Source organism: Rhyacophila brunnea, unplaced genomic scaffold (assembly GCF_057557595.1).
Source record: "Rhyacophila brunnea isolate RB1 unplaced genomic scaffold, BYU_Rbru_1.0 scaffold_45, whole genome shotgun sequence".
NCBI classification, from domain to species: domain Eukaryota; kingdom Metazoa; phylum Arthropoda; class Insecta; order Trichoptera; family Rhyacophilidae; genus Rhyacophila; species Rhyacophila brunnea.
In genome coordinates, this window is record NW_028233120.1 from 2,936,469 (window position 1) to 2,960,208 (window position 23,740).

Here is a 23,740-nt window from a genome sequence, read left to right on the forward strand (position 1 = left end):
TTACTTGGTTAGTTTCACAAAGAAGAAAATTTGTTTTGAAATATAATACGTTTTTTTCTTTTATGTATTTTAGATAATGGTGGCTGTAATCTAAGCAAAAATCATATTTCTTGATATTAACCATTGAATTCATATTTTTTAAAAAATAACAAAAATTATTTTTGAATGATATGAGCGAATTTCTAGTATATGGAAAAATCTTTCTATTATTTGGAAGAACAAGATATGAAGTATATTCTTTTAAATTTTGCTTCCCAATTTCTTCACAAAAATTAAATTTCAATGTACGATGATGATTTTCGCTGAAAAAAATCTTATTGGTTAATTTAAGCTCAAATTTGACATTCTCATCTTCATCATAATAATGGTTATGCGTATTAATGAAATTCAAACTCAATATACTAGAAAAAAAATACGAATTGTGTTCAATATGCTCAGGGTGAACTTTTATTTGGGTTAGGATCAATTCAGATGTATGTGTAATCTCGGAATTTTTTATTTCTTGATGCATAATATCGACTTGCTGGGCATTTTTCCTATCAAATTCATGAATTCGAAATATTTCCATGCTACACTCTTTAGTGGCTTCATATTTATTAAATAAATTTTCTAAAGCGCTCAGTAAACCTTTGTTGCCATCTAAAGTTATAGATTTAATATAAAAAAATACATATCCATAGTTTTCAATTTCTATTTCGTCATAATTCGGCTTTAAAACATCCAGAAATATTTTATCCGCAAAAATATTTCTTGGATCTATTATCTCATGTTTGCAATAATAAGAGTCCCGCCATTTATGTAAAATGCGTGCAGATTTGCATTGTTTGAATGCTTTATACATGCTGCTTATTTTTTCATCAGAAAATTGAGGATTGATTCGACAATTCAATTCACATTTATTTAATTCAGCCTCGAGTTTATCAAAATAATTCGAAATAAATTTGTCAATAATTTCTTCTACTCTTTTATTTTCTTCAAATACAAAGCCGCTTATAATCCTGTATATAAATGCAAATGAAAAATCATCCAAAATATCATCTCTAAAGAATACAAAATTATTGAGAAATTTTATCTTTTTTTCTGGTGAATAGCAACTTTCGAAAATTTTAGGAATATATTTCACATAATCTTCTTTTGATAAAATCTTCTTAAAAAGAGTCGAAAAAAGTACTAAATAATCTGGATTATTGGTATCAAAACGGTTTTGAATTACATTTTTCAATTCAAAAAATTCCGATTTCTCATCAATGCATCCAGTATAAGATAGAAAGGAATCTAATATATCGATAATTCTAGAAAATTTTTCTGAGGATGGCATACTATTTGTGGAAAAGGATGAGGCGTATAATTTTTTATTGTGTAGTTCTATAAAGGCATGGTTGATATCAGAGTAAGTAACGCCAGATAATTTATCTATAGGATATTTTATTGATAAGAGAATCTTGTCTTTATTTTTGTAAGCTCCGTTAATTTGTGCGTCATGTAAATCGTAAAAAACTTTGTAGAAAGTTTCTTTCCATTCATATATGAAGGATTCATCAATTGTCTCCAATGGGCTATTATTTGTCATAGAAAATGTTAATAGAAATAATAACATCCAATTTTTATGAAATTCGATTCAGCAAGAGCTTTTATAGACCAAAAATCACATAATGTAAGATTATGATCTGTTTTTTATATTGATTTTTGATTTAAAAATTTATGCAATATCCGATCAATTTTCTTCATTATGATATTTTAGCAGTAAAATTTTTTTAATATCCAGAAAAAGAAAAGGATACGTCTATTGATAAATAATACGTTTTTCATATGTAAAGCATAATATACGATTTATATAAATATGGTGACTTCACTAGAAATATCAGCTCAAACATCCTCAGTAAGCATATTTTCTGCCATTAATTGTTTTAGAGAGCCAAACTTAATTCATTGTCCTTAATTACTGTCTCTATTATATTATTTCGTTTTGCTGTAGTTTTACCCAATAAATGAATTGAATTTATATCGCTTTCGATTGTTTTTTTAAATTTAAAATACTTTTTTTAAGCGTTCAAATTTGTAAAAAATTTTAATTAAGCATATAATCTTTCCTGTTTAAAAATCTTAATTTCTTAATAAATTTTCAGTGAAAAAATTTCTATTTTGACAGCATAAATAGAACTAAATATTTTATGGTCGATTGTGTTTTTTAAACTTTATAAATAAGTCAGCTCGTTTGAAAATATGATAATATGCTTAGTCCAGAAGTAAAAGATATTTTTATTTATATGGTATTTATATTTTTTTACTTTCATTTTTCCATGCACAAAACTTTTTTTTGCTCTAGACTACACTTTTCTGTATATTCTATTTAAACATACATTTACAGTCTTCTTCAAAGAATCATCAACGCTCAAGACTATGTAAATTGATATAAGATAATATAGTGTGCATGTATTTTTTCATATAATCTTACCATATTACTCTCTTAAACTAATGACTAACAACAGATACTGGTTTAAAGGCATCGGTACTTAAAATAAATATTTTTTGATGCAATATACTTGAGATTAGGTATGTGTAAAATTTTTATTTTGCAAATTTGATTTAAAACCAAAATAATTAAAGAATAAAATTTTGTTTAAAATTTAGAAAACATCATGTATCAGATGATAAAGAATTTTGTAAAGTAAAGAAAGTATGTTCCTTAATTATTTTGGTTATAAATCAGATTTAAAAACAAAAATTTGAGCGATTGTGAAATATTACATTTATTTTTTTACACTTTTTGTAAAACATATTGAAAAAAATATTTTATATGATGTATACAAATTAAAGAATTAATGCATAATCACGATATAAAATCATATATATGTAAATAAACAGATTTAGCTATAAAATAAGATTTATTTACAGTTAAACGCGATTTGAATGCATGTTCATAGCGAAATGCAAGTTTATGGCCTATTCAAATATATTTAAAAATGTTTTAAACTATCAAAAAATTTATTTTAAAGCTAGAAATACATATTTTTTGCGTGATTTAAAAATTTTAAACATTTATAGATCACGACAAAATTAATAGATTATTTCTGAAAATGGGTGCTTATAATGGTTGATTATTTGGTTTAATTGGCACTGAAACTATTCAAATGAGAGAGAAAAGCCAAAATTTAAAACTAATTTGCAATGATGTGTAAAATAAAATTTATTTTGTAGAATATAAATCAGCCATAACCGATGTAAATTTAACTTAATCATGTAAATATGCCATTTCCACTATTTTTAACACATTTAACGAAATCATAAAGATGTTTTATTTTTATTTCAATATAGGTTTCAAGCTCTTTTCGAAAATATTTATCATATACAAAGATAATGTCGGTGCTTATTCATATACTCGACTTAATAAATATATTTATACCATATATAGTATATAAAAAATAAGAGGCAATTTCTAATAAAAAATCAAAGCGACACCGTACGCCTGTGCATGAAACTAAATAGAATGTGATAAATAAAACTATAATCTATAATAATTAAACGTCAAACAGAAGGAAATAGGCTATAATAAAATTTTAAAACATCCAATCTATTGAGACGATCGAATTTTAGTGCACAAAAAAATCCAATATCTTCTAATGTAAATAATTACATTAATTTTAATCGAAATTATTACCCATATTTATATGAACAAAGAAACTTCTTGGATAAGGTCAAACTATGCACATATAAATGTTACAGTTAAAACCTTTTTATCTTTTAAATGTTTTTATCATAGATATACCCATCAAGTTTCTCGTAGTTTTATCTGTTCCGTGAGCATATTATTGAAATTTCTTCTGTTAAATCTATCACATTTATTCATTTCGCCATGAAACTGTATATAACGAGAGAAAATGCAAAAAGAAAACATCAAACAGAGGAACTGTCTCATAAGTATAGTTCTAGAATTTAAAAATAAGATCTGAAAATATATTGTTGTATAAAGTATATTTGTAATATTTTAAGCACATAAAGTTTATAGGCTAGATTTTATGTGTTTTAAGTATATATGCCTGCCATTAAGTTAAAATCACGCACCAAAATTTTAGAAACTATGGTAGAATTAAGAACCAATTATAAAAAATCTTAGCGTCAAAAAATTTGTAAATAAGTTTATATATATTGAAAAACAAATGAAAATTATATATGCATTTTTGCGCTAGAAACGTAGAATTGCTACTAGAAGATCATTATAAGAGTTCTTAGCTTATGAACATATAAATCTACAACCTAAAACAGGCGAATTTATAAAAAAAAACTTCAAAATTTTTGAAGTAATTAGGCTTGTTATATTTTATTCAAGAAACCATACATTTTCGAATAATTAGATAATAATTACCAATATTAAATCTTCACATATAGATCCAGAATTTAGTTAAATAGAATACATGCGAAAATACACCGGTGTAAATAAAAAAGGATTTTATAAAATCATCATAAATTAAATCGAAAATATAAGCAGAAAAATAAAAAAGCTTTAATATATAAAAGAATCAAATTTTTTTTTTGTTTCAAATGTCAAGCATCTCGATTATTCATACAAAATTATCATCAAATTAGACGAAAAAATTGTTTTAGCATAAGAAGAAATAAAAAATTTTCTAGTGTTAAAAATAAACGTGTGTTAACAAAATAAGAAAAATAAGGTATCGCACATTTGTATATAAAAGATAAAATTTGAGATATATATTTCTTAAATATTAATGGGTAATATAAAAACCAGCCGATAAAAATCAGGAATATTTATATTTTTACAACCACAAAATTTAAAACTGCATAAAAAAACAACGTACAAGAAATAATTGTGGACAAATAGTAAATAAAACGTGCAATAGTACAGAAATTTTACTGTATATTAGCTTTTAAAACCCAGTAATCTTTTTTTTTATAAAAAATGCAGACTCTAATATATGAATATATATGGATTTTACAGGATATAGGTAAAGCCTGTTTATCAAAAATAAAATCCAGATATGGTATTCTTACTAGTAAGTAAACTATCCCTAACTTACAAGTTTAAAAGCAGAAAAGAATTATGCTAAATATACTTGTGATAATTATTGTTCAAAATACAAAAAATGAAGTTAGATGTTTTATAAATTTTCTAATAATATAAAACTATTACCAAAAAATAATATTAATAAGTCAGAAAAAAGTAGATAATCAATATTATTATGCGTAAGAAGCTTTATAAATAACGTGAAGGGATTAAAAGTATCTGCCGAAAGAATTATAATGGAGCAAAATAATCATAACATTATATTAGCTTCGTTTATCACCTTTTACAAGCAAAATTAAATATAAGATGGCTATATCAAACCGTCAAATTATATAATATTCTATTGATACCATCGTCTTACAAACCTAATCTATGATATTTAATATCTTATCAATAATTTATGAGGTTAATTTTATCAAATCGTCACTTTTTATTGGGTAAACAAAACTTAAGAAAACGTTGTCAAGCTTTTTCTTATATAAAAAAAGTTCAAAAGCATACTCTTGAACCTATCTTGTATATAATTAACAATTTCATAGGTTTTTACGGCCGATGGGGGTCGCAGAGTATCATAAAAGATACCTCCAAAAACTCAAAGTCACGAATCAGATCATGGCAAAAATGCAAAATAAAAATTAAGAAAGCTTTAAATTTATTGCGCTTCGCAAGCTAGAATATGTGAGAGGAGAAGATAGCCATGAGTATAGAAACAATCTAACTATGGAAATCAAGCAAAATATGGCTGAGGACAAAAACTCAATTTAAAAACAAAATGTGGCCTCGCGATATATAATATTTATATGAAATGAATTACTTTTGTTGCAACTTTATAAAAACAAAAATTAAGATAACTCTATCAATCTGTCTTGTTCTACATGCTTCTTATTTACTATCACATTTCAGCTTTTTCTGTACTATTATATTAGAAACAATCATTCTATTTATTTAAAATATGTAAAAAAGAAAAACCATGACAAGTTAAGACAGAGATAAACCTCTGCAATCTAATCCTGTGACGAATATATCAAACAAAAAAGTACAAATACTACATTAAAACAAACCTTATAATACAGCAGATGCTCTGCAATTTAATCGCTTATAAACACAAGTTACTTTAGAACTTTTGTATTCAAGAGGTCTGTCTTATATCTTGATGCGTTTTACAAAATACCGAGATTTGTTTGATAAAGTTAATAGAACACCACACCAAAAGGTTCAATGTTAATTAAAGACTTTATCAACTATAAATGATATTTTTTTGGAATATTTACGACAAGGATGGAAGGAAAAAATAGATGCGGAATCTTAATGTGTATGAAATAAAAAGAAAATGACAAAGACCCTATAACCATAAAAAAAAAATACTCTGCTAATCTTGAGTGATGCAAGAAGTTTTATCTCTTCAATTCAGCAAACCTTGAGAAACAGAACATAATGGATTTCTAAAGAACCAGTAATATAACAATCCACAATCCAGCACCAAAATTATATATATAAAAATGGTGATAAAATGCTTAATTATAAACGACCCACCAAAAAACATGTACGAAATAGCAAAAAAATACAAAAAGCACAATTAAATACGAAGAAATAACAAGAAAACAGATTAACAAAAGCATTAAGTTACATACAAATGTAAAAAATATATAATTTACTAATATAAACAATGTATATAAGCGTATATATATATAAAAACTCATATGTGTAAAAATAAAATTGGTTTCTTAGATTAATACTCAGAACGAATCATAAAACCTCAATACAAATTACGGTGATGAAAGAATTGGTAAATATCAACAATGAAAAAATTAAGATCTATGTAAAGCATTTAGATCAACATGTAAAATGTTATATAATGAAATTAACGAATACTGAATTGAACTATCAAGATGGAAAGCCTATAGACTAGTATAGTAAAACACAAAAACGTAAAATAAAAGCATCTGGAGGATAACAAATAGATACTTGGTCGAAAATTAAGATATATGATACAATCTAGTTTGAATTCAAAGTATACTTGTTTAATTATCAAGAATATAAAAGCTTATGCTTTGTTTCATGTAATGAATTTTATGATATTGCAAAAAAAAATTCCTCATTACAAAGCTGCTGAGTGTTATGGAATCTAGAACCTTTATTATAGAAAGCTGACTAGTCTCCACCCGAGTTTGTATAAAATTGTGATTTATATTTTCTATTAGAACAACTATGAAGACAATTGGTTCTACGCCGGGAATACATATCTTATTCCGAAAAAGGATGTCTTAAAAGCATTAGAATTTAGAACCATCACTTGCATGTCGAATTTGCATGAACTTGCCACTAAGATACTCATTACTATCTTATAAAATTCGATTGAGTCGAGAATTCCTTTAGCAGATATATAAATGGTCAGAAGTAAGAGAGCAAAAAGCGCCAAAGAGCAAGCTCAGTAAATTTAGCAGTATAAAATCAATATGACAATGAGCTTGTTGCCACTTAGTTTGATTTCAAATGATCTTTGAAAGAATAGATCACGTAAATAATATAAGTTATCATTAAACTCAACCTAGAGAACTTGATGATGAATTTTATGCTTTAACTCATTGGAAACTAGTTCTCACGTACATAGATATAACAAAAAAATTATTTTTAAAGATATTATCTAAGTATATGTTATCTTCAATATTATTTGTTTTATGTATGGATCCATTAAGTCCAAAAATAAACCCTAAATATCCGTCTGTTAATGTTCCAGTAAACGAAAGCTCGTATAGAAGAAATCACCTTGTCTTGATTTATGACTTTATAATCATTGCAAATGACTATGAAAATTTAAAATGAATTCCTTATGAAGCTATAAAATTTTTTACAAATATATTGTAAAAATCAACAAAGAAAAGTCAGCAAACAATAACGTAAATTGTAAAGATATATCTACGGTTATTGAAGTAAAGTAAATATACAAATACCTCGGAATTTTTAAAGAAATAAACTCAAAAATAAAACCAAAAACTATAGATAATATAAAAAATTGAATTTTCATTAGCGTGAAGAATTTATCTAGAACAAGAATGAATGCACGAAATATTATAAAATATTTAACAATACGCGCTATTTCACTAATAAACAACACAATGAATTATTTAAGCTCTTCCTGGAAGATTAAAATTTTCTTAGATGATGATATAAAAAAATTTTTAGTGGCCAACAAATACATCTTAAACCAGCAAATAAACAATGATTTTACTTAAAAAAAGAATTGAATTGATAGAGGGATTACTAATGTATGAAAGATGTTATTCCAATTTAACAGATCACAAATAAAAAACTTAAATATCTAATAGAAAAGCTGCTATTCTTTAACTTGAAAAAGATAATGAGAACCATTTGGAGTTGATAGAAAATCTAGTTCGACAATAATATACTTTTACAGAGATAGATTTAGAAATACTTAATGCTAAACAGATCGTTATTTAATTGTGTAAATAAAATAGACAATTACATCAAAAACTCTTTAGCATATGCATAAATTCAATGCTTGATATACTTAGTCCTTAAAATATATTGAATTTTGAAATACAAAAACAGCAGAAGATACAAAATTTTATTTAATAAATGAATGAATTGAATATTTGAGGATAGATAAAAGTGCCCGCGCTATAATTTTTCTTATAAAACTGTTTATCACTTTGTGAGTAGATGCAAGAGAATGTTAAGTCATAATTACACATGAAAACACTATGAAAATGTATGATGAATAGGTTTTTTGATATCAAGAAAATATAATTAAAAAACAAAGAAAATCCGTAGAGATTCAGCGCAAGAAATTATGTAAAATAAATTTGCAGAATTAAAAGTTGAGACACTACATAAAAAAACATGATAAAAAAAGATCACTCAAATATATAAATTTATGACAAGAAATAATTGAATATCACTGATAGAGTTATTTTTTACTATTATCGATAGCATAACCTGAACAGAAAACGATAAATAGAGGAAAAAATAATCTCTTTCAAATGAACTGCCTTTGATATATAAGTTTAAAGCGAAAAAGATTACATATGTAATAACTTAGCATTTGGTGGTTACTAAATTTTACAAGAAATATTTAAAAACATGGAATATCCAAAGGATTCGAGCATATTTGCAAGCTATGGGGATAAAAAAGACTCTTACACTGATAAGTCTTGAGAGGAGAAGGGGTATCGAAGAGGTAAGAGCAGAAAAATGGAATGCTAAAAGGATTGATAAAGTTTGTATCGAGGATTATATCAAATAAATTGCTTAAGAAATATAATTTTAAAATCAATATTAACCACTAAACTGTTTAAAAAAATATCATGGATTTGTTTACTTAGAATGATGTGGTTACAAAAATCCATAAAAAAATGATTATAGAAGTTTAAAACCAGAAGAGTAGAATAATACATGCAAGACCATCCACTTTACAAGATGCTTGCATGCATATCATATAAAAGAAGAAGAGCAGTTGAGCCAGATAGATACGAGGAAGATGCCCAATGATGCATATAATACCATTGCACTTTTTAATATTGGCCGTCATTATCTCTGTTGATGAAATTAGCAAATAAGGAAACTATACCCAAAATAAATCAACATTAAAACGAATCATGGGCTTGCTTGATTTAATTACTCCTTAAAAACAAAACGGAAGGTGACCCTATCAAGCAGTCGAATATATACATCTTCAATTCTCGTCTCTTATCCACTTTTTATAGACCTTCTGAGTTTGTCTTATCAAATTTGAGGGAAAACTAATTATAATCTTTATAAATTAATCAAAGAAGACGGAGGTTCATACGGAGAAGATGCGCAAAGACTATCTTATTTGTACTATGCACTTCGAAAAGCTTAATATTTTTTTTGATTAAGAGTATATAACAATAGACTATGATGCAGTAAAAATTAAAAAATTTTCTTTCTAGAAAATAAAATATTGATTGGTGATATCAATTAAATTTAGAAAAATATTTTATTCTATTATAATAAAAGGACGGCATTATTACAACCATCATTTTCTGGATGATTGGTGATTTGGTATATTTACCCGACAATTCTACTTCCACAAACAATTCCTGGTTCACTCACATTAACTTCAATTATTTTCCTTTTTGTAATATTCCAAGTTGTGTTTCAATTGAAGTTTGTGGATTTTGTTTTACACCAATTATTGGAAGATTAAAAGTAGCCTTTAGTTCTGAGTGACTCACATGTGCAATTTTATATGGAATAGCTATTGGTCGAATACAACGTTCATATTCAATAGTTTCCCGGTAGATCCTTCAGCAACAAATCAAAGCTTCGTTATTATCCTCTTCTATTGTTTCGTACCTCTTTTTCCCGTAGCAAGAACTTTGAAATATTTATTTCTGGGTAGCCAGACTTTAGCAATATGAACTATATATCGGCGTTTTACTGTTGCTTCTGCTTTATTACACTACTATCTGTTCTTTTTATATAACTACCAACAAGTAATAATCCAGGGTAAGCTATATCAGCATTTGATTTGTAATCACTTCCCCATGTTTTCTCATATGTTTCTTTATTAAGCATGATATTTTCTCCACATCATTTCTTGTGAACAATTTTGCTTGATGTCCATGTAACTTACGGGCCATTTTCTATATTTTGTGTTACTCATGAGCAGTTTCTTTTCTATCATAATGGTGTGATCTGGTGCTTTTGATTTTTTTATGTGTGTTTGTATGTATTTGATTTGTGGCCTTTTTTAATTGGGTGCATTATTAACGAGCTATATGTAAATTAGAAAAATGAAAATGTTGGCGATTTGGTATATAGAAAATAATACGCTATATTTTTGTAAATTGTCAAGAACACTTGAATTTTATAAATCTGGAGAATAAGAAGGTGAATTGATGAATATTATAAAATAACGAATGGAAAGAAGTATCGGCTAAATCTGTTTTAAAGAGTATTTTGTAGATCTTGAGTAAGATTAAGATTAAATAGCTCGATCCCCTATGAAATAATAATAGATCTCATTAAAATTAATACATACAATTCATTATTTTCAAATTTAAAGAATTTATTTTGACATTTTAATTTAATGAATTTTATTTTGTCATTTTAATTTGATATTTAACTATAAACATAACTTGAATAATTTCTCATGACAATATCATATATATACTCGTGATATTTAAATTTTTTATTTATGGACCATATTTATAGTCGTAATTTTAGTTTTTGTTCTCAGGCACAGCTTGCTTTATTCTCTGTACGCACAGCGTATTTATACTTTCAGCTATCTTCTCCTCTCAAAGTCTTCTTCAATACCCCACCTTCTTTTGACTTATTGATTCAAGGGTTTTTCTCAATCCTAAGGTTTACTCGTGATATTATCATTCTTTTATTTTTTTCAATGCCTCAATCTTGCACGACTTACTAGTTCAAGATTTTGCCAGATTCCTTAGTTTGTATACATGTCTCGATTTCGTTGTAACTACGAGTTTTTAAGGGATTTTTATGATATAATTTACATTAAATTATAATAAATTTAATTATAAAGGCTAAAATATATTACGAATGATATTTTTGATATGTAACATAACAAACAAGTTTATAAAGGATTTTCTGAAAAATATATATTCAAATAACTTGTCAAATAAAAAAAAATATTATAGCAATCGACTGTTATAAAGCATGCACCTGTAAAAATTAAATTATTTAAAGCATCTATCTCAATATTATTGTGCGAATTTGTATCAAAAGTGTGTAAAATTAAAAAAAATCTAAGTTATAGAGCTTGGAATATTTTTTGAATTAAATAATAATAGCTGACTAGAAAATATTGTATATGCAATGTTTTCCTTTGGCTATTTTTATAATTACTTTTTGAGTTATTTATCAAAGCGCTAAGAATATTATTGATATATACATTGTATTTTATTTTGAAAAAATTACTACGATGAAATAACGTTAAATTAAAAAATTTTCTGCTTAATACCCACATCTTATCGACTTGCGTAGATTCAAATAACTTGATAATCTTTTATTGTGTTTAAAGTCTTCTAAGAAATCCGCACACGAGAAAATGATTCAAACTGCACTAGAAATCTTACATTCATAATAAGTATAAAGCCAAAAACCTATAAAATCATGTGTCTTAGATTGCTCATACACATTTTAGTTTTATTTTCACACATATTTGACGAATTCACCATCTTACTGGGTATTGTGCAATTTAAATGTATTTAATTGGTAAATTTGAAAAATCGATTATTTTTTTCACTATATTATATAACTCATGTATATTTAAATCGTTTTTAATATTTCTTGAACCGCAATTAAAACCAATAAAAACAAAATTTTTACGATAACATAATATGTTGTCAAGATTTCATTATATAAAAATTAATAAAATGTCTATAAGCGAGTATGAAGGTTTTTTTATAGAATATATTTTTCATCTCAAAATTTTTCTATTATTTCTTGAAATAGCAGCAATTCATGATTTCATCTTATAAAAGACCCAATATTTTATGTATGCTTTATACCTGTATATTTTTCTATCGCAGGGTAATAAGAAAATTACTTTTGTTATTCAAAGTTTTTTTTAACCTTTAAATATTCCATTAAAGTTCCATTTTTTGTAAATATTTATTTATATAGATTTTTTTAGTCCATATTTTCTAAAAAAACTGTAATAATTTAATTTAATAATTTATTTTTTAAACCGAAAGTTCTCTTTATATAATATTAAAATTTGATATTGGCTTGTTTTTTTGATTTGGCTTATATATTTTGTTTAACTTTAAATTCTGATACAATAATTTTAGAAGCTTATTCTAAATTTAACAATTTTAACCTTGCTTAATGTTCATTGATATCTTTTATTCCATAAAAACAATTTTTCATTGATTCTTAAAAAATTATATCTTACAATAAATAAAGAATAAATTTCTGTCAGCATTTATGTTGAAAATATTTAAATGTTCTATAAATCCAATTGCTATGCTAACAACCATGTATTTTGACAGATAAGGTTATATTTGCTATGGTATTTTTATGTAAGAAACCTTGAAATATATATTTTTGTGTATTTTAAAAATAAAGTTCATATATATTGCCATAGTGATTATATTTTTTACATTGAATTTTTCTCTTATAGCACAATTTTTGAGCTTCAAATACAGTTTTTGTTCTTGTAAATGCCTTTTTTGATTCCTGTACGAACAGCGTATATACACTTAAATAATTATTCTTCCATTTGAAATCCTTTTCTAAACCTTTAAATCTTTTTAGCACTTTTTTGCCCTCTAAAACAATCCCAGAGTTTTTGTAAGTGCCTTGTTCAATTTTGTACTTTTTAGCTCATTATAGTTGCTACTATAGTGTTATATCGCCACTATTACCTAAGTTTTATATATTGTGATAATTATTTATTCACACTAATATATTAGTGACACTCATATGCAGCTGATGAAACAGACTTCTATTTAATAAAGGAACGCTCTTTGGATATTAAATAAATGTCTCGTTTGTTTTTATAAGAGTGATACAGTTCTTCTTGCCGTAAAATAAGCAAAAAGTTTATATATTCAGTCTATCATGGTCTATTTGTATTGTTCAAACAATCTTGATTTTCACAAAAAAAATTTTTAATCATTTATTATAGGATTGTCTACGGATTTTATGAATAATTTAATTAAATATTTTATGGGGAAATGTTTATAAAACTTCTTTTGTGATGTTTCTTTTTGTATAGTTACACCAATTTTTTTTTCATCTGTTTGCTATGTATAAATAGTATAGAAGATTCGTTACAGTGCTTGGAACTTTATCTTTCAATGTTAAAAATATTATAATCTACTACTGAAAAATGTATGCTTGTTTAGATGGTTTTATTTATATAATAAGCCACTTTGAGACAAGATATACTTCATATTTTACGCTCATGTACACTTTGAAAATATTTTAAGTAATGTTTTTATATTTATTACGCATAACAAAATAATTTTTCTTCAATTTCGGACTAAAACATATATGTTAGTTACCTATATATACAAAAATATTATATATATAAGACCAGGTGATTTGCGTTTTTATTTTTGATTTTAGTTATACTGCTTATCTATCGATTATAAGGTATATTTATTCATATATTTAGTGACTAGCACAGTAAATATTTATATTTATATACATACCAATCCTATTGTTATGTGATATAATCTTTCTTTATTGAATTTTTGAAAATATATAATATTTATTACGCCTATTTATATATTCGTGTTAATTGGACTGCTTGTTTATACTATTTTAAACGTTCGAAATTACCTAATTTTGATTTAGATGTACATAGTGCGCCTTTAAAACGGTTTTACTATATTTTTGGTTTTCTATATAAATTATCTGGCTGATTATTATACAATCAAAAGTTTAATTTGGTAGATAAAACTTTCATATATTTAGGCTTTTGTTTTTCTACATAGAAAAAAGTATGAATTAATCTGCATTTGTATATGTTTTTAATATTTTTATTCTTATTTACAGACAAAGCGCTACATTTTTAGGTTTTCACACGATAAATAACTTATAAAAAATACAAATGCAAATATAAATAAATAAAAAGTACTAAGTGCTGTAAGATATTATTGCTACACAAGTATCTATACACAAATGAAAACAACAAAAATTTTAGGATTGTATTTTTTTGTATGTTTTGTTGTTCTTGTGTTGTATTAAAGAAAAAATAAATCTTTTTGATAATAGAAATTGTCATAGAATTATGAAATATATCATTAAAATATATTTTATTTATAATTATATTATAAATAGTTATGATACAAATTCGATCATAAATTGGATTTAAAAATGTAAGCATCATAATATTTATATTGTATATCTGGCATCAGTGTTTGTATAAAAAATCGCTACATTATTCACATTTTTTTGTTTTGTTTGTACAAATATGGATATAACTAATGTATTTGAATTTTGATTGGGTATAATATAGGGCTATTTGATAAAAATAGCAAGATATTACATGCTGATCTATATCATGTTTAGAAAATTGACTTTTTTTAGGGCTAAAAATTTATTTCTGCATAGTTTTATAGTGATTTTAATGATACCGGGCATTTTATACTGTTAGAAAGCAAAAGTCAATTATTTGTGTATTATTAAAATGACAATGAATTAATTATATATGCAGTGTTCAAATTTAAAGATCTTTACCTTCGCAATATTTTTACTTAAATATTTATGTAAAGTTTTTATTTGATCGTTAAAATTAAATATACATGATATGATTTAAAAATAAATGTACTATTTTTGGAGCTAATTTAAAATTTGTGAAATATGATATTTATAGAGAAATTTTATAATTACGAGTTAGTTAAAAAAACCCAAGTAAAACATGATTGAGCTCAATAAGTTTTATGATTAGTAATCAATTCTTAAAATGCATAGAACCTTTTAAATTATCCCAATATATGTATTGCATAATGATAGAATGATTTTATACATAACTAGATAATGTGCCAGTCCAATAAGCTTTAATTTTATGTTTTTTGATACTAAAAACCATACTTTTTATTTATTACCATTATCGTGTTTATTAGAGCTATTCTTCGCTGGATGGTAAGGGGCTTGTATTATCGTGTTTATTAGAGCTATTCTTCGCTGGATGGTATGGGGCTTGTATTATCGTGTTTATATGTTGTATACTCAAAGGATGATTCTAAAATGTTTGATTCTTCCATATATCGTTTCGCATCAATGATCTCCCTTTTTATTTTATTAGATCTTATTTCGCATGAAAAATCATGTTATCTTCATTTTTATAATGATGATTTATAAACACAAACATAATATTGTAAAATTTTGGCAAAGACTCATTTGACGAATTTGTTAAACAAAAAAAAAATCATCCAGCAATTTTATATACTTCGTAAACCTAAAAATATCCTCTATTTTAGATGGAACTAGCTTAGTCATGGTATATTTGTTTTTGTATATTAAACTTGCATTTATTTATATTAAACTTGCTTTATTGGATTTGCAGAATATATTTATTTATTCCAGCAAAAATTCAAGTTTTGTATCGTCGGAAAAATTTTCTTCTTTCACTATTATGTCTTCTCCGCTATAAATTATGTTGACATTGAGATCGGCGAATCACTGCATTCGTTTCTTTTAAATCGTTCATATTCAATTATGGATTATAATTCAGCGGGTTATATTATATTAATGCATCGAACATAATTTTCTTTGTAAATTCCTATACTTCTCGGCGTAATAGTAAAATAACCTTTTCTAAAAATATCGAAATTTGAAATCGGTTTTCGTAACCATATCCAACCGCTATAAAATATGTTTTTTATAATATTTTTATCTTCAACAAATTTAAAAGGTTTTGAAAAATAAGTTTATACGTGTGCACATAGTTGCTTCGTTTCCAGGTTATATTGCTATCCTGGTCGTGAAATGTCTATTTATCGAATCGAGTAATCCTTCTATACGATATTTATTTTCTTTGTTGCTTTTATTCTCAAAGTAAAATTGTATTCTTCTTTCCTATTCTTATTTATTATTATCCCTTTTATTTGCTATTATTGAAAGATGCCATTTAATATCGACTTTTCTAAAACACAAATGAATATGCGGGCGGGATTTGACTTTATTTTTTGATAAACTCATTTTGACCGCATTTTATTCCTTAAATCTCAATGATTTTATTGAAACTATTTTCAATACAGCTAGCAGAATTGTTATAATGTGGATTGAAATCAATCAGCAACAAAATAACTTATTATTGACATGGCCTAACAAAAAACGGTAAAGTTGAATATAAAATTTGTTGCCTTCTGAATTACTTGGTTAATTTTACATCGAAGGAAATCACATTTAAAATGAAATACGTTTTTTTCTTTTATATATTTTAAGTAATGGATGTTGTCTAGAATAAAATCATATTTCTGATAATTAACCATTGAATCCCCATTTTTAAAAAAAAAACATAAGTTATTTTTGAGTGATAAGAGAGAATTACTAATATATGGAAAAACCTTTCTATCATTTGGAAGTTGAAATATGTCGTAGATTCCTTGGAACTGTTTTCCCTGTTTCTTCACAACAAAAAAAATCCAATAGACGTTTTATCGTTCTCTAAAAATAACTTTATCAGTTGATTCCAGCCGAAACTTGACATTAAAACATCATCATAATATGGTTTTTTTGGGTATGTATATATTAAACTTAATTAATTTGAAAAAAAATATGAATTGTGTTCAATGTTAAAGGCTAAAATTTCAAATGAGTCTAAAAATTTAGATATATGGGTAAGTTATGAATTTTTCATTATAATTTTGACTTGCTTCGCTTTCTTGATTTTCAATTTATGCATTTTTAATATTTTGATGTCACATTTGTCATTAGTGGAATTAAATTTATTATAGTAATTCTCTAAAGCGTTCAGTAAAGTCTTATCGCAGTCATAAATTGTAGATTTACATAAAAAAATGCATAATCATAGTTTTTAAGATTTATAATATGGTCACCTGGATTTTTTGAATCTGTATTTATTTCTTTTTTATGCCCTATGAACATCAAGTCGCACATAATTATGTAGATAAATTTAAAAGAGAAATTATCCAAAATATCATCCCGTAAGAATAGAAATTTGCTGTGAGATAAATCAGTTTTTCCGGAATTATCGCAACTTTCAAATATTTTAGGAATATGTAGGACATAATGCTCTTTTGATAAGATCTTCTTAAAATGGGTAGCAAAAGGTATTTCAGTGTCAAATTATTTTTGAAATATATTTTTTAAACCAAAAGTTCCGAATTATCATCGGTGTATTCAGTATAAGACAGAAATGAATCCAATGTTTAAGAATTCGAGAATATTTTTCTGTAAATGTCATAATATCCTAGGAAAGAATGAAGCAAATAATTGCATATCATGGAGATTTTTAAATGCATCTATTATATCTGTGCGAGTAACGGCTGCTTTTTATATATAGAATATTTATGATATAAGAATCTTGCCTTTATTTTTGTAAGCACCTTTTACCTGTGCGTGTCATGTAAATCAGAAATAAGTTTGAATATATCTTGTTTCTATTCTTTAATGAATGATTCATCAATTATCAGTGCTGTTTCATTATTTGTCAAAGAGAATTTTAATAGAAATCAAAATAATAACATCTTTGATTTTCTTAATTTATTTCTGTGGTATCCATTATATTATTATATATTTTCCGAATCCGACGATGTGACTATTGAAGCCATAATTAATATTTTCTTTATTTTTGATGACAAAAAAATATGTAGATTAGCTTATTATATATTAAAGCTTTCAATAAGGAGATAAATAAAAAATCTTATTGTTATATTAGATAGAGGCTAACTTCACGTCTTTTTATATCAAAAAGTTATAAATACTGCAATGCTTTTGAATCTTTTGAATAAAAGTCTATGATTTTCTTTAATATCTTTTCCATCGTAATGTACTTAGCTGATATATCAAATATAATTTATTAATATTACAGTAATTTATGGTAAAATGAATCCTTCAAAAAAAAATTATGAAACATAAGTTTTGTTAAATATATTTAGAAACATTATCGATGATTTTTATGGCTATATTTTTTTAACTTTGTAAAAGCGTAGCATAAATTTAAAATCGATTCCTATTGTTTATGAAATTTCATATTTTCCACATGTTTATTGTAACATTTTTTTATGGAACAATAATATCTGCTTGTTGTCTGAATCACATTAAGTTATTCAAAAGGATATTATTTTATTACCTCGAAAAATTATTCAATGTGCGATTTTATTAATTAACACCGGAGAATATTCTTTGTGCATATTTATTAATTACCTCCAAAAAATTTTGCATGATTTTAAGTTTAAACCAATTATAATCAATTAAAATGTATGATTAGTACTCGAATGAACAATTTTTCAATGCATGAACCATCCAGAGAAACTATGATCATAAAATTGTATATTACGATATATAAATTCTAAAATTATACATTTTAAATATAGAAATTAGTTACAAAGCAAAAAAAAGGTATATTTTAAGATTTTCAAAATTATGATAAAAAGAAGGATAAATAATAAATACCAACCAAAAATTATGATAGATAAACAGGAAATATTATGAAAGATAAAATAGAAAATATCAAGTAAAGATTTAAAATATTGATACATTCAATGGTTGATAATCATATCATAAATCGAAATGTATTCTTACTTAATTTAAAGACATATAATACCAAAATTAAAATAATTGATAGGTATGATTATAAAATTATTAAGCATCAGATGTAATTTTTTGATATATTTAGATGGATAATATTCATTATCATATGGGAACATATTTATACGTAAATGGTGTAATAAATAATTCGCATTATATCAATATTTCAATAGAAAAAAAGTAAAATTATGATCAAAATAATAGAAAAATTTCAATGTTTAAATCAAAAATTATGAATAGCTTATGTACATATATTGATTAAGAATCAAAAATTAGTATATCCATGATGATTAAATATAAGTACATCAATTATTAATATTTCTAAGTAAATGTATAGATAAAGTTCAAGTTAGATCGAATCAAATAATTAAACCATCTGTTTTATTTGTACATTATAGTTTCATATTAGAAGATCTTTATTTGGGGTTTTTTAATGAAAAATATTCTTATATTTCATAAAAACCTTTAAAAATCAAATAAAGCATCAGATATATAAATTTGATATAATATTTAATAAATATTTTATAAAAATAGTATTCTATTGATATTATTTCTTGCTAATTGTGTACTTTTTTTAGAAATTATATTTGAGTATTGTTTTCAAAATTTGCAAAAATTAATATATTCCAAAGGAATTATTACCTCAAAGAGCTAGATATTTTATAAAAAGTTAAACATACCTTAGTAAAATATATTTTGATCATGTTATTTACTGAATCTTTCTAAAATCAAGCAAAAACTTACATATTTGCTGCATGTGCTTTAATTTTTGTTTTATTTTATGTACACAAGGTAAATCCCAACTTCTTTAAACTTTATCTTGTTTATAGCGTAATATACTTCAAAAAGATTTTAAAGTACTTTTTTGCTTCGAGTACTTGATTATATACAAATATCTGGAATTTCATCTTTCTTGTATTGTATGTACAATTATATTTTCAAAGATTTGTGTATTTATTCTCGCTAAACTATTCATATATGAGTTTGAAATCTATTACTCAAATATTGTGCTTTTAATATTTGAAAAACATCTATCAAATATCAAAAAAAGGTTATTTCGGAAATTAATATAGAGCTTTTTAAAAATTTTATGATCTTTATTATATACAGATTTTGCATTCTTTCTGATCAGAAATGAAATTCAGCTATTTTTAGATATATAATTCTTACGTTGTTTCGACTATGCTGTTATGAACCATTGAAACGTATATACTACATAAAGAAAAATGTTTTTGAACAATATATTATGACTGTAGAAAGGGTATGTTTGTTAAGATAGGCTCGTAAATGGCCTTATTTTTCCTGCAAATTACTTTTTCTAGAATTATTAACACATTTAGCTTATTTGTTCTAATATGTGTAATTTATTACACGTTATCTCGATTTAAGCATTTAAAAAATCCACATTATCGGATTACGATTTTTTAAAATAGGAATCTCATTTTTATGATTGCCAATGCGTCTTTATCAAGAACAAATTATACTATTTAACAAAAATCGAAAACAAAATAGTTTAATTCATATTCTTATATTATATTTAATTGATTTTTTTCTATTAATGCGAAATCATATAAAATTTTAAATTAAAAGAAAACAAATTTATTATATGTATATCATAAGAATAAATGTTAAAATATACGTTCTAACTATAAAAATAACTAAGAATTCTCAAATAGTTCTTTTTAATCTAATAACGTAAATTTAAATCATGAGTTGACGTTATTATAACAACTTAATAAAAAACACTTATATTAATATAAAATCAATACAATATAGCACATACAAAGTCAATAATTCATAAGCATATGGTTTGAAACTTTAAGAGGGAACAAAATGTTGAGCTTATACCTAAAAATAAATATAATAATATGAAAATATTTCATTGGTTGATCATACATAGAAATAACTGTAAAATTGAATATTAGCGATCAAAACTTTATTTTCAAATAATTAATTTATTTAATATGTTTTAATTTCAAACACTCGCTGAGTAAGAACTGCTTAAATATATCATAATAAAATTTCCTTTAAATCAAGTTATGAAAAGTATGTAGCAAGTATAATCGATGCTTCTATTTTTTTCATATTTGTTAATCTGTGTTTAAACTGTTTTTAAGACATATAAAAGTAGTAACAAATTGTTAAAACTAATAAATTTTTCTATAAGCAACTCTATGGCTAAAATAGGTCTAGTTTGCGGTAATAAAGAGTAATTTGACATATCTTTAAGCAATCAGAAAAACAAAATAGAAAATTAATTCTCTATCTAAGAAACGATAAACAGGGAGAACTTTGATATCTGTGGTTATTGAGATGGTTTAATGGATTTCTATGTTATTAAACATAACTTTAAAGCAGAATTTGGCTGCCAATTATTACATCTCTACTTTTGGAGACAATACAATGTATCATTCTTTAAAAATTTAGATATATGGTGTATAAGTCTATTAAAACCTTATGTTGCTTTATTTTTCTCATTACAGAAAGTTCAAACATGAATATTTTGATAAACATTGTAATTTAAATCATTGAAATAAAAGATTTATTGTCTTTTAGATTAGATTTGTATGTTAGATTACATACTAAAATGGTTTTTTTAGTTTTATATATTCTTAAATGTTCCTTAAACCTTTTTTGAAAAACATATATATAATAGCATTTATATTGCAATAAAAAAAATACTTCTTTTGAATCAACCAAAAATTTGATTTTTTATTTAAATTTCGATAAAAAATACATATTTTTGGTTAACGCTGTAGTATACATATTTATCAGAAAAATATTTCTATATTGTAAAAAAATTGTATTATATGCCCATGCATAATTGAATGGAATCTCAGATATTATATATTTTATATGCTTTTTAAATACCTTTTGTCGTTAGTTTCAACATTCATTCATAAAACAGCAGTGATACTAATAATAAATTCACCAAATACATATAAATTCTAAATCTTAGTATCTGATCCATAAGCATTAGATAAAACAAATAGATCTATTCTGTATATTTTGAATTCATATAATAAGTCGCAATTTGATCATCGCTATTCTTTACGAATTTCTTACTGTTTCATTCAGCATCTTTTCTGATTATCTTTATGGAATGCATCTGTTTTTTCAAAAATAATGAGTTAAATTTTCAGCCTAAGTTTGTGAGCTCAGATGTATGTTTCTTTTATATCTGTTGATTCTGACTCATATTATGTTTTATATGATTCTTCGAAATTATCTCTTCCTAAATCATCACATAAGAATCCATTTTTGCTTTGATCGTGCATATTAAATGTGACGATACAGAATAAATATCACCAAAACGAGTTTTATATATCAAACAACGTGATAATTTTTTTTTCCTTTTATTTTATGAACATATAGTCTCTTTTGAAATTATTTATATATTCATTTATTTTGTTGTATCCAAATATTTATTCATATATTCTTTTTGTAAGCTTTCTTGGTATGAATTTATTTTGATCTCACAGGGCAGTTAAATTTTTAATTATTTTATTTATATTTGCACAAAAAACATTCATTTTTTATATATACAATTTTGATGGATTGTTTTTATGTTTTTTTTTAACATTTGAACGTTATTTCTTATCCCGTGGATACAAATCATTCCTACAACGACCATATCCTCTTTTCTTACGACAGAATCACAAAATGATAAATAATGATTTTTTAACTGCATAAATAATAATAAAAGTAAATAAATTGGCATCAAAGATACAGTGGCGTGTTTTTTTTGAAGAGCACTTGATTTTTAGAAAATATATTTCTCATACAAAAAATCACGTTAAGATAGAAAAATAGTACATGCGCCGTCAAATAAAAAAAGATATATCTAAGTAACAAAAAAAATACAAGAATGATCTATTAATTTGCATTTTTATTTCAAATATCACTCATTAAGCTCTATAAGATACATAACAGATTACGTGGATATAACCGTAAATGTAAAATGAAAAAAAAAATTATAAAAAAACACACCCATGAAAATTAACTAAACATTGCTGGCAAATATTAGCTTCTAACAAATAAAAGAATATTTTTAGAAAAGACATGTATAATTAAAAATTATAAAAAATGAGACCCAAAACTAGATGGCAATATTTAAATGTCAGCATGAAAAGAAATTTAATAACTTGGTTTGTTCAAAAAGAAATTGTATAACTTGGTATGTATAAAAAAATTTAATTTTGAGAAGTAGAAATATGTGTTTCTTATACCGAAAAAAAATGTATAAAAAGATAAGTTAAGCTTATAACAGAAAGGCGAGGTATGAGAAACTGTATATAAGAATGAAAAAGAGCAAAGGTAGGCTTTGGAGCAAAAACAGATATATAAAATACAAATCAGCTTTCTTTGCTCGTAATGCAAAACTAAAACCATATTTATCTAAAATAAGCCCTGACACTGTTGCGTAAATATTATAGGGCAATTTATAGTAAAATTATGTGAAATAACAATGTTTCG